Source organism: Tachypleus tridentatus, chromosome 6 (genome assembly GCF_004210375.1).
Source record: "Tachypleus tridentatus isolate NWPU-2018 chromosome 6, ASM421037v1, whole genome shotgun sequence".
Taxonomy (NCBI): domain Eukaryota; kingdom Metazoa; phylum Arthropoda; class Merostomata; order Xiphosura; family Limulidae; genus Tachypleus; species Tachypleus tridentatus.
In genome coordinates, this window is record NC_134830.1 from 10,841,038 (window position 1) to 10,854,471 (window position 13,434).

Genomic DNA, 13,434 nt, shown 5'->3' on the forward strand with positions numbered 1-13,434 from the left:
CAAAATATATTCTTTTTCAGTACAAGTACATTTAGTATTTCTTTCCATTCGTACATTTTGTTTTACATATTAAACCATGTATTGTTCTTCTTGATGACAGAAAACCAACTTGAAACAAAAATGTATTTCGGAATGGTTAACTTGAAAATGTCCTCAAAAGATTGAAACGTTGTTCTATGCTTTATTAATAAAAATGTTAAAACGCATGGCAGCCATGTTTTGTTTCTTTTATAATCTGTTATGGTATATACTTACCTGCAAAAACATGTTAGCATTCATCGTAACATGAAAGTGAATAAAACAGGTCAGCAATTAGTTTCACTTTGTTTAGTGTAATTATTTATTTTTTAAAATACATTCAAGCAATGAACACTATCAAGAAATCAGAGCTAATTTCGCCTACTCGTTCTGCTCCTTTTTAAGGCCATATTCATGTAGGTTATTATGGTACCGTTAATGCAAAAATACACTATCGTTCGATCTGATTTTGTGAACTTCTCACACAGTTCAAGGTCTATTTCGCCATTTCACATATATTCTAATTTAAAATCAAATCATTTACATGTATATACACGCTTTTAATGTTGTCATAATAGATGAAAAACAATATTAAGTTACAGCGGTCTGGTAATAAATATATATATATAAAATAATCAATGAACTGTAGTAATAATTTCATTAAGTAAAATTTGTATCCATAATTTTATGCAAAAATCCAAAATAACAACCACCTTTATATGTATGTTTCATTATAGTTACCGGTCCAGGTTGTCATACGGACATGTTTATGGTTTGTTTCCTTTGTAATTTCGCGTAAAGCTACACGAAGGCTATTTGCGTTAGTCGTCTCTAATTTAGCGGTATAAGACTGCAGGGAAAGCTGCTAGTCATCTCCACCCACCGCCAACTGTTGGGTTACTCTTTTACCAACGAATAGTGGGATTGGGCGTCACATTATAACGCCCCCACGGCTGAAACGCCAGCACGTTTAGTATGACGGAGATTCGAACCCACGACCCTCAGATTACGAGTCGAACGCCTTAACCCACCTGACAATGCTAGGCCGCCTACATATTTAATGCTACACATCCCACAAGGGCGCACGCACTCAGCTTCCTACCCTTATTTGATTTTTCTACAATTTTTCACGACGACTGACAAGATTAACATCGGCGTTTGGATTTTGTTCGATAAATGGGATATTTCCAACGCATTTGGGTATTACTACCACATACATTATCCGTTATGACAATAAGTTGACAACCTGGACCGCTACAACAAATGCGATATTTAATTCATTGTTGTTTTATGGTGCTGATTTAATGGGTTATTAGCAATTACTGTAAAATTTGTTCATATTTATAGGTAGAAATGACTGAGGATATTATTGTCATTTGTGCAATATTTCTGAAGTTCACATAATATCAATAACTTGGTGTTAAAACAAAATGTGAAATCAATCTTTATTGCTAAATATAATGTGGACAGTTTTAATACTAATTAACTTTTCATGTGTTGGTACAATAGTTGTACAGAAGGTCTAATAGAAGTTATAAACTTATCTAATTTCGTGCAGAGAAGTCGCTTGCATCGGCATAAGCTTCTGTGATGATTTACGATGACCTGAATGAACGATGGATTCACAGTGGTTCATCGAGTGGTCTTTCTAAAGTCCATATCTACAATCATGTTGCCAATAATGCATTCAGGGTGGTGGGAAGAAAACTACAAGACCATGAAGTATGTATACATTTATACGAGTTGATATTTTCAAAATAATTTTTAGTTTTCTTTTATGTTTCTTAATGTTTGATCTCATTTCTGACCCAGGAGAAAACAGGCTTATTGAGCATATGTGTGAGGACGTTATTCTAATCTTTGGAAGACCCTCGACCTGAGCCGTGTATGGTAGCTCTAAATGTAGAATGTACGTTGGACCTTGTCCTTTTATATAATCTCGTGCGCATTACTGATATATCCAACATAACATATGTCATAGTACTTACTTCAAAAGATTAAATTTGATATTTTGAATGTGGAAAAGACCTATCTACAGTCAATTTGATTTTTTATCAACCATTTAGGTTCATTGGTTTCTGATGGCTTGCCAGATTTTGAAACTATTTTAAAACTGCATCACAAAACATTTTTCGAGATTCTGCATTTTGTTACAAATGGTGTAAGTAAGTTTTGGACATTTACATATTCCACTGAAGTTTGTTTTTGAGCATTTTTCTAGGTAATTAATAATATTATCTGAATAGATTATTTATTAAAATCTCCACCGAGAGTATTTGGTGATGTGGATGGCACAACACGAGTCGAAAAACCAAGTTGTGTTAATTAGAAAATTGCATAGATGTGAAACATTTCTTTATTAAAATGTCCTGATAGAATTTAAATTAACCTATGATTAGTACTGTTATTGTATTAAACAAATGTTGATAACTATTTCAGTACAGTTTAAACTAATTAAATTTGCTGTTTTGAAAACGTATATTTTCAGTTTTTTGTTTCAATGTGCTATACTGCTGCTAATTTATTCAATGTAAAATGAGTGTATTTTATCATGCTTATTTGAAATGGTAATAAACTGGACATATGTTCTGTGGTACAAATTATGTTAGGTATGTTATATAACCCATGGTATTGGCAACATTTTAAAACTACAATAGATTTGAGTGACAGTTATTATTGTGTTATGCACATATTGTGTATCTATCTCTCCTGTATATGTGTGTGTGTGTGGATTGCAAATATAAGTATGTATGTATTGTTACAAGATATATTTTTTAAAGCTCTAAGTTTAGAATAAGGGACTTTGAGAAATAACGAACACAAAGATGAGATTACAAATACAAGTGGACAATGAAACAACAATGAGATGGAATGTTTATTTTTTTAACCAATAGAATGAGTCATTCTGCATGTTAACATTTTTGGATCTGTGTTACATATTGAGTTGATTTTTACATTGGGATGGTGTAGATAACATCAAGGCCTACAACAACTTATAAAGTGTAAAAAACCTATAAAGAAACTTTAAAGAAGAAATAAAACTGATTTGTTGTTGTTACATAGACTGGGAATGGAATTATTTTTACCATATTATTAAAAGTTATCTTTGTTTTTGTTTTTCTTCTGTAAATATTTACATTTCTTTTAACCCTTGTTCTTCACATATAGGTGTTTTGGTGCACTCTGAATATTAGGTGTTTTTTATCAAATTTGTTATAAAAACTGTTTTGCTAAAGCCACACAGAGAATACAGTTGAAGTTTAAATTATATTAAAGGTCAGAATAGGGAAACACAAAGTATTATAAACATTGCAGCTGAACATGTTTCTGTAACAGGCCATATGTGTGACTGTTAGAATAAGTGAATTGTAGATACAGGTACAGGACAGAATTGTATCAGCAGGTTATTGTTAAAAGGATGAGGTATAACAATTGCAGGTCCAACTTTTGTCAATGGAGGTACCAGTTACACTTCCTTGGACTCTAGGTGGTAAGTCTGAGAGCTTATAACACTAAAAACTGGGTTTTGATACTTGTAGTTGACTTTGTGCTTAACTACAAATGAATATTCACTTCATTGCTCAAGTGTATAAAACGTCATTGACGTTAATAGAAAAGTTTTTACGTGACAATATTTAAATTTAAGTATTGGAGTGACTGCTATACTTTATCAGACCCTAGAGAATGACTTCTGGTGGCACTTAAAATGTTATCATTGGTGCAGTATGGAAAAGATGCAGATATAAATATATATATGTCAGGTTATCAACTGTACAATATTGAAAATATGCAGGTATAAATATATATATATATATATATATGTATGTATGTATATATCTGTTAGGTTGTTATCAACTGTACAATTCTAAAAGGGTTGAAGTACAACAAGGCTACAGCAACTTTCCATCAGTGGTGAGATAACCGACAAATTTATGGTTTGAACTTCAGTAGTAAAGAGGAAGCAGACAATTTCTCTCTGACAATGCAGAGAGCACTGGAAAAACTAAACCAAAATAATGGTATTTTTGTCTTATAAACTCCATCTACAATGTGTAGATGCAATGCATTTAAAATTATTTGAGTGTCGGGTTTTGAGAAAATCATGTATAAAAAATATTTACTATTATATCATTAAGGTAATTTGTCACATTAACAGATCTTAATACTTTTTAATTTTTTTGTCATGATTGTCACTACTAATTAAAGAGCACTGTTAGTTTTAATTATTATACGTGTGTATTAGAGTGTCATAACTGTATACATATTACCTCAGTATCTACTAAGAATCATAATAAAAAGACTTAATCATAAACTTTCTTTATCATTTAATATTTGAAGCACCATGAACAACAAATAATTCACATTTCCTACTAATGTAAAGATTCATGCTTGTGTGAATAACGTGTTATCTTTACCACTGATTGTGTGAATAACGTGTTATTCTTACCACTGATTGTGTGAATAACGTGATATCTTTACCACTGATTGTGTGAACAATGTGATGTTATCTTTACCACTGATATTGAATTCTGTACAGTTATTCTACTATCTTAATGCCAGATTCTCTTGACCGTTTCACATGAGCAGTAACATGCAAAAAGCTAAAGTAAGTAATGTACTGATATATCCTTGTCACTTTCAGTCTATACGAACATCTGTGTTGTTTTCCAACTTGCTAGGTGAAGAAATCACTCCTACAGTCTGTTAGAGCTTCAGAGAAGGCAACATAATGTTTTTCTCCACTTTCTAGGGGGCTAGTAAACCACTGTAGAAACCGTGCATACTGGACTCCTTCTACAGATAAAACTGAAAGTTCTTTTTAACTTGGTAAGGTAGCCTTACAGCTGTCAAATGTATGATGTTTCTTTACAGGGTTTGAACCTCACGTCGCAACGTAAAATTCGCTTAACAGCATGAGCACAACAAAAAAACAACCTTTCTTTAGATGTACTGATTCGCCAAGATTCAAAGAGACTGACTCAAACCAATATATACCTCTATATAAACCATTCTCAGATCACACAAATTAATCATAAGTTCTTGAACTTATAGTGAAATCTTTGTCTCTCGTCAGAAATAATGCAATAAAAAAACTCTTTCATACCAATTCTAATAACCATCCAACCGGTCTGAAATAATTTACAACCAAAAAATTTGAAACTTAAGTTTTCATAAGCACGACACTTCGAAATAATTAAGTAAAGATTTAGATTCATTCAAAGACACCATAATTGAAATAATAACGTGAAATTATTGGTGGAATAATGTGATGATGGAAACTCGGCCAAAGTTTAGTACAGTGCTTAACCCTTTTAGTACTGAATAATAACTTTTAATGTTTGGCACGGCGCTGAATATGCATGTTTGATACTTCAACTAATTACGGTATCAGTACTAAAAGCATGATATCTCGGCAATAACTCAACAAAAGGCCCTGAAATATTCGGTGATTGTACCGAATACTAAATATGTTAAATTCAATACAAAAGAATAACGGGAATAAATGAAGGTCGCCTGCCACTCTGAACGTTCAAGTCGACTGTGGTCGTGGAGCGTTCAAATGAACCTCAGCAAGGTGTTCACATAAGTCTTCAGAAACCACTGATGTGTCTCTTAGATAATATAATGGTTGTCATGACATTAAAGGTGGTATTCTGTATTTCAGTGACAAAACCTCTTCCACCATCCCTTTTACCAAATCATCAGTTCCAGCAACAACAGTCTGGTTATCAACAGATGGGGGACTCCATTCCTGATGACCATAAGTTTGGGTGAATTAAGTCATCTTCATTCATTGTAAGTAAAGCATTACATTGAAAGAAATGTTAAACTTGCATTTCATGATAATTTAAACAAGTTTTTGATTAAGAATGACGTTCAGTATACATTAACATCACTAACACGCTCCGATTTGTGGGATTTGTTTCAGTTAGAATTCCTCTGGCTACTAAGTGGCTGCTTTGAAAACAAAAGTAAATTTTATAGAGGATATATTATTATTTTAATCAGTTGAGTGACACAGTGTAGAGTTCACTTTTAAAATTGGGAGCACAAGTTGGTGTGGTGAAGCCATTCAGTGGTGTGTAGTTAGTTATGTTTCTGACAGAAGTGTTACCTGATTCATATATTGAGTAGAGTGTTTTGGGTGTTCAGAACAAATACAAGTACTTTGGAATATTCTAGTGAGTGTTGCAGTCAGTGCAGAGGGAAAATGGTATTATTAATTTAGCTTTGTATTAAATTTTTTATTTTATTTTATATAATGATGGTTCTGCTACAATTATTGTCATGGTACAAAAAATAAATTTATAAAGTTTTACTAGAACATTTAAATAATTTTTTGTATTTATTTTAAATATTATACAATATTATACAAATATTATACAAACTGTAAGGTGTTCATTCTTAGTATAAATATCAGTTTTATCAGACTGATTCAGTTAACACTTTAGATCTTTAGTAAAAATAGTTTATTAAAAACATTTAACTTTATATGTAGAACAGATTTGTAATGTTTACATAAAGCGTACCAAAGTTTGTGAGAGTACGTTTTAAATAGTTTTTATAATGATTGGTTAAAGAGTAAGCTACTAATTTCTCATGTTCACTTGTTTGCTCGAAATTAAGCACTATGCTACACAATAGGCTATCACGTGCTCTGCCGACCAGAGTATCGAAACACGTTTCCTAGCAGTGGGAGTCTGCAGACATGCCGCTGGGCCACTCGGGGACGTATTCAGTTATAGCTAAATGGTTATGTTAAAGATCTCTTGCTAGAAATAGAAAGAACTGTTATATGTTATCATCGACTTAATACATACAGTAGGTAAGATTTTCTATGACCATTTAAACTATAATGACTTATGAAGTTAAATACGGAAATAAGTTTCTTTTTAAGGATGAATAAATGGTTCTTATAAACATGTTAAAGTCAGGAAATACAAAAAGTATGATTAAATATAGAAGTGAGAAAACAGTAACCACCACATTTAATGTGTTAGTAACACTACTCAGCTCTAGAAACAGCACAAATGTATGTTAAATATAGAAGTGAGAACAGTAACCACTACATTAAATGTGCTAGTAACACTATTCAGATCTAGAAACAGCACAAATGTATGTTAAATATAGAAGTGAGAACAGTAAGAACTCCATTAAATGTGCTAGTAACACTACTCAGCTCTAGAAACAGCACAAATGTATGTTAAATATAGAAGTGAGAACAGTAACCACTACATTAAATGTGCTAGTAACACTATTCAGATCTAGAAACAGCACAAATCTATGTTAAATATAGAAGTGAGAACAGTAACCACCACTTTAAATGTGCTAGTAACACTATTCAGGTCTAGAAACAGCACAAATGTATGTTAAATATAGAAGTGAGAAAAGTAACCACTACATTAAATGTGCTAGTAACACTATTCAGCTCTAGAAACAGCACAAATGTATGTTAAATATAGAAGTGAAAACAGTAATCACTACATTAAATGTGCTAGTAACACTATTCAGCTCTAGAAACAGCACAAATGTATGTTAAATATAGAAGTGAAAACAGTAATCACTACATTAAATGTGCTAGTAACACTATTCAGTTCTAGAAACAGCACAAATGTATGCTAAATATAGAAGTGAGAAAAGTAACCACTACATTAAATGTGCTAGTAACACTATTCAGTTCTAGAGACAGCACAAATGTATGCTAAATATAGAAGTGAGAACAGTAACCACTACATTAAATGTGCTAGTAACACTATTCAGTTCTAGAGACAGCACAAATGTATGCTAAATATAGAAGTGAGAACAGTAACCACTACATTAAATGTGCTAGTAACACTATACAGGTCTAGAGACAGCACAAATGTATGCTAAATATAGAAGTGAGAACAGTAACCACTACATTAAATGTGCTAGTAACACTATTCAGTTCTAGAGACAGCACAAATGTATGCTAAATATAGAAGTGAGAACAGTAACCACTACATTAAATGTGCTAGTAACACTATTCAGTTCTAGAGACAGCACAAATGTATGTTAAATATAGAAGTGAGAACAGTAACCACTACATTAAATGTGCTAGTAACACTATTCAGTTCTAGAGACAGCACAAATGTGTGCTAAATATAGAAGTGAGAACAGTAAACACTACATTAAATGTGCTAGTAACACTATTCAGTTCTAGAGACAGCACAAATGTATGCTAAATATAGAAGTGAGAACAGTAACCACTACATTAAATGTGCTAGTAACACTATTCAGTTCTAGAAACAGCACAAATGTATGTTAAATATAGAAGTGAGAACAGTAACCACTACATTAAATGTGCTAGTAACACTATTCAGTTCTAGAGACAGCACAAATGTATGCTAAATATAGAAGTGAGAACAGTAACCACTACATTAAATGTGCTAGTAACACTATTCAGGTCTAGAAACAGCACAAATGTATGTTAAATATAGAAGTGAGAACAGTAACCACTACATTAAATGTGCTAGTAACACTATTCAGTTCTAGAGACAGCACAAATGTATGCTAAATATAGAAGTGAGAACAGTAACCACTACATTAAATGTGCTAGTAACACTATTCAGGTCTAGAAACAGCACAAATGTATGCTAAATATAGAAGTGAGAACAGTAAGTACGACATTTAATGTGGTAGTAACACTATTCAGCTCTAGAAACAGCACAAATGTATGTTAAATATAGAAGTGAGAACAGTAAGCACTACATTAAATGTGCTAGTTACACTATTTAGCTCCAGAAACAGCACACATGTATGTTAAATATAGAAGTGAGAACAGTAACCACTACATTAAATGTGCTAGTAACACTATTCAGTTCTAGAGACAGCACAAATGTATGTTAAATATAGAAGCAAAACTTTCAAACTAATGAGTTGGTAAAGTGTTTTATACATAAAGTAATAGATAATTGTAAAAATATACACAGTAGTTTATTGGCTACAACATCTATCTTGTTCAAATGATTGACAGTATGTGTTGTAAAAACTGACACACGTAACAGTGTTATAATATTTCTTTCATTAATTTAAATTAAGTTTTACTTGTAGAATGTATAAGTTGATCTAGACATTGAAGACATGTTGGAACATGGTGTGATGTGATTACCATGGCAGCCTAGCAATGCAAAGTTAAAATGTAATTCCATATGCCTATTAACACTATCCATTTATTAAACCTCAGCAACCCTCTCTGTGGTATTGTAACAACCACATGAATATTTAATAACACCATCTGTCTACAGAACTATGGTAATGCCATTCCCCTGTAAACCTTAATAACACCATCCACTTATAATTACAACATCTAACTATAAAAAAATTAGTAACACTATCTGCCTATAAACCTTAGTAACATAATTTACCTGTGGTAACAATCCCTCTGGTATTGAAGAGTTATCCCCTCCTGCAGATGGCCACATCCTCTGCTTCCACTACTTGGATGTCATTGTTATTTGGTGCCTGTTACAGAACACTTTTGAAACCCTCAGCTGTCAGGATATTGTGTAAGTTATGTAACCCTCAGGTGTTAGCATACTAAGTAAGGGTTGCATAACCCCAGGTGATGGTGTATGAAATCATAGTTATGTACCCTTAGACAGTATCTTTTGACCTCCTTTCACTCAGCAATCTCCTGCTGAGGCATCATTCTCTGAGTGGTCAAATACTCTCCTAATTACTAATGCAGTTGATCTTTAATGAGTATCGCATCTCTTGCTTATTAAAAAGAGTACTGTTGATGCCAAGAAAGTGTACTATGTTTTATTATTCAAAACAGCCCTATTGACCTTAAGTAAGTATGCTGTTACTTGACAACTGAAAATAACACTATTCATTTTAAGCATGAGTAACTTTAATTAAAAATTCAAAACAGCATTGTTGATTTTAAACAATTGTACTGTGACTTGAATATTCAAAATGTTACTGTTAATCTTATACAATGATTTTATCTTTGCTTGTTACAACAATTATTGTAGTTAAATGACAAAAATAAGGTAAAAATTACAAATTTTCTACGTACAACATATGAGACTAAAATCAATACTGGCATCATTTATGTTCAATATTTAGTACGTGTGACTTGTGTTTCTGAGGTTGTTAAACACACAAGCATAAAAATTTTAGAAAAGCGTATTTTGAAAACTAACATCTTTGGGAATTTTAAGGTTTATGAACTGCACATTAGATGTACAAAACTGTTTCCCTTTAAGTTCAATATGAGTGTTATGCTTTATATAGCTTATGTAACACGAGTGTTAAATTTACTTATTTTTAGAAGCAACACTTTATCTTAAGTTTGTTTGCATAACTGTTTACAAATCATAAGTTGTGTAGTTCAACAGTTATTAAACAGTGATTGTTATATTACTAGAACCTTCCAAGTTTTTCTCATTGTTTTAATTGGGTATTATTGCATTATAATATCTAGTTATGTGTGGAATATTCTAGACGTCTGTGGGGTAAACTAGGAGTTAAAAAATTAGTTAGGTCTGGACTGTGTGATGGTGAAGAATATATAAAGAATATATAGAGGTGATTTTTAAAGCAAATTTATCACAGTGTATTGTGATAATAGATTAGAAAAAAATAATTTGTTTTGCCCACTGTCTTTTAAACTATTTAACTACACTGTGTAGACTTTGACAAAAATATCCAACTGTTTAAAGCTCTGGATACAAGTGTGGTGACTAATCAAACTGTATTGTGATAACAGAGTAGGAGAAATAATTTGTCATATTGTGTTCTAAATGTAAATGAACCAGACTGTGTGGATTTTGACAACAACAAAAAAGACAGTTAGCTAAAACTCTGGATACAACTATGATAACCAACAATGTAATAAAGATTTGTATACATGTTTGATTTGTTTCAAATATATTACTGTAGAACAGCAGGCTGTGTGCTGTTTGATTTTGCTGAAATTTATCGCCAACAATCGCATACATTTAAAATACAGAATTCAGCTCACACATGCATAAAACCTGACAGTGTTACTGTACAGTTTCACATTTACTGGATGGTTAATTGTCACAACCAGATTATTGCATTTATAATATATCAACAGATTGTAGAATCAATCAGTGGTCAAATAATGTGTTGTTCCAATGGAGAGAGTAATTTTGCAGGCAGATATACCAACAGATTGTAGAATCAATCAGTAGTCAAATAATGTGTTGTTGTTCCAATGGAGAGAGTAATTTTGCAGGCAGATACATCAACAGATTCTAGAATCAATCAGTGGTCAAATAATGTTGTTGTTCCAATGGAGAGAGTAATTTTGCATAGAACATAGAGTATGTGAGCCATTCTGATGCTCATTAGATTTACTTGATTAATCATTCCAATACATCATTTGATTCTGTGTTAATAGTTAACATATATATACATACACAGCCTCTTACCTCTGATTTCTTTTCTGCCATTTTATTGTTATGAAAGTTGTTGTAGAAACATGATCAGGTTAAAAACCAGTCACCATTTGAACAACAAGTGACAACTGTAATTTGTTTATGAAAACAAACTTTTAAATAACAAGCTACACAACCAAGTTTTTCAAGTCCACTGAAGTTGAAACTTAAACTTTACGTTCTTCACAAGTTCGAAGTAGTGGATCTTTTTCACTTTGGTTCTCATATCCATAAGGTTTGTCAGGGTTGTCACCGTAGACAATCTGAAAGGCTGTAAAAAAAAAAGAGAAAAAAAATACAGATCTGTTACAATGTTCTTTTGTTATCTATTAATTTAGGATATTAGTGATGAATAAAGGTCAATAAATTAAAACCAATAAAACAACTATAATTTCTTCCCTAAGACTGGTTGGTTTAAAACGAACAAACAATTACTTGTACATATTTATTACCTAACTTTTATGTTTGAAAAATGTGGTCAGGTTATACACAAATTTACCTCCATTAAACTCTAATACCACACTCAACTATATTTCAATGAATTTCTGTCTGAGCTGAGAGGAAAATCTTTATAGCACGTGTAATAAACGTCATGAATACACAGTACTAATAAGAGCTACTTTTCGACTGGAAATAAAAATAAAGAATATACTTGAAAGTTTGAAAACCACTCAAAACATCATAAAACAATCTTTTTTTGCTACTCGAAATATTAATGTACACATCACTGTAATTCCCGAAGAAGTAATTTTGTTTCATATTTATGTGAAATAAAAATGCCTACCATACTGTAATGAAAGTGACAGTAGGGCATTTGGTATCCATTTCATTAAAAAGTTTTCTACTGTTTTCATTTTCAACCACAGAATTATTATGAAATATAAAATATAGAATATTTGAAATATAACTCTGTAAGATGTAATGCTAAGCAAAGTGTATCGATGTATACTACAATGCTATTACACTAAAAGATGGACAGTCTCTTGTGTTGTTTCAATGCCAGTGTTGTTACATTTTTTATCTGATATTGTGGTATTTTCAGCTAAAACCATTTCTCCAAAAAAGTAAATCAGCTAGGCCCTCTATATAATACGAAGTTTGGCAAGATATATTGCAAAGTAATACTGAGTGCCTTTACAGAAAACTGAGTTTGTCCTACAAAATAAACTAAATACAATATTTAATATACACTGAAATAACTTTTATTCGTACAATACAAAATAACTGTGTGCGTGTGTAAAGTTCTGTTTTTGAAATGATGGATAGTTGCTTTTATTGAAGAGATGGATAGATCAGGCTGGTTACATTCTCTCAAGAATTAGTTCCAGGTTGACCATATGACTAAATATAATATTCCAGAATGACTGAGCTGAATATGTAACATAAAATTACCCAGAGTTCCCAGTGTTACCCATTTGATTGGTTATTCCCATTAAAAAGTAAAGGTTGTAATTTTGAGACATCCTGATCTTAGCTGAATATGTAACATAAATTACCCACAGTTCCCAGTGTTACCCATTTGATTGGTTATTCCCATTAAAAAGTAAAGGTTGTAATTTTGAGACATCTTGATCTTAGCTGAATATTAACATAAAATTACCCACAGTTCCCAGTGTTACCCATTTGATTGGTTATTCCCATTAAAATGTAAAGGTTGTAATCTTGAGACATCCTGATCTTAGATGAATATGTAACATAAAATTACCCAGAGTTCCCAGTGTTACCCATTTGATTGGTTATTCCCATTTAAAAGTAAAGGTTGTAATCTTGAGACATCCTGATCTTAGCTGAATATGTAACATAAAATTACCCACAGTTCCCAGTGTTACCCATTTGATTGGTTATTCCCATTAAAAGTAAAGGTTGTAATCTTGAGACATCTTGATCTTAGCTGAATATTAACATAAAATTACCTACAGTTCCTAGTGTTACCCATTTGATTGGTTATTCCTATTTAAAAGTAAAGGTTGTAATTTTGAGACATCCT

At 31.9% G+C, this 13,434-nt stretch overlaps 1 long non-coding RNA gene across 16 annotated transcripts; it reads left to right on the plus strand.

Moving 5' to 3' along the window:
- The first annotated feature begins 903 nt into the window (after nt 1-903).
- Nucleotides 904-12,372, plus strand: LOC143251929 (uncharacterized). 16 transcript variants are annotated; one of them, XR_013028717.1, is made up of 5 exons: nt 1,431-1,740; nt 1,831-1,927; nt 2,085-2,183; nt 5,684-5,814; nt 6,646-12,372. It is a non-coding gene; the product is annotated as an uncharacterized LOC143251929 (long non-coding RNA). The 16 variants fall into 16 exon arrangements; XR_013028718.1 differs by having other exon boundaries at nt 9,452-12,365; XR_013028716.1 differs by having other exon boundaries at nt 5,684-12,372.
- The last annotated feature ends 1,062 nt before the right edge of the window (nt 12,373-13,434 follow it).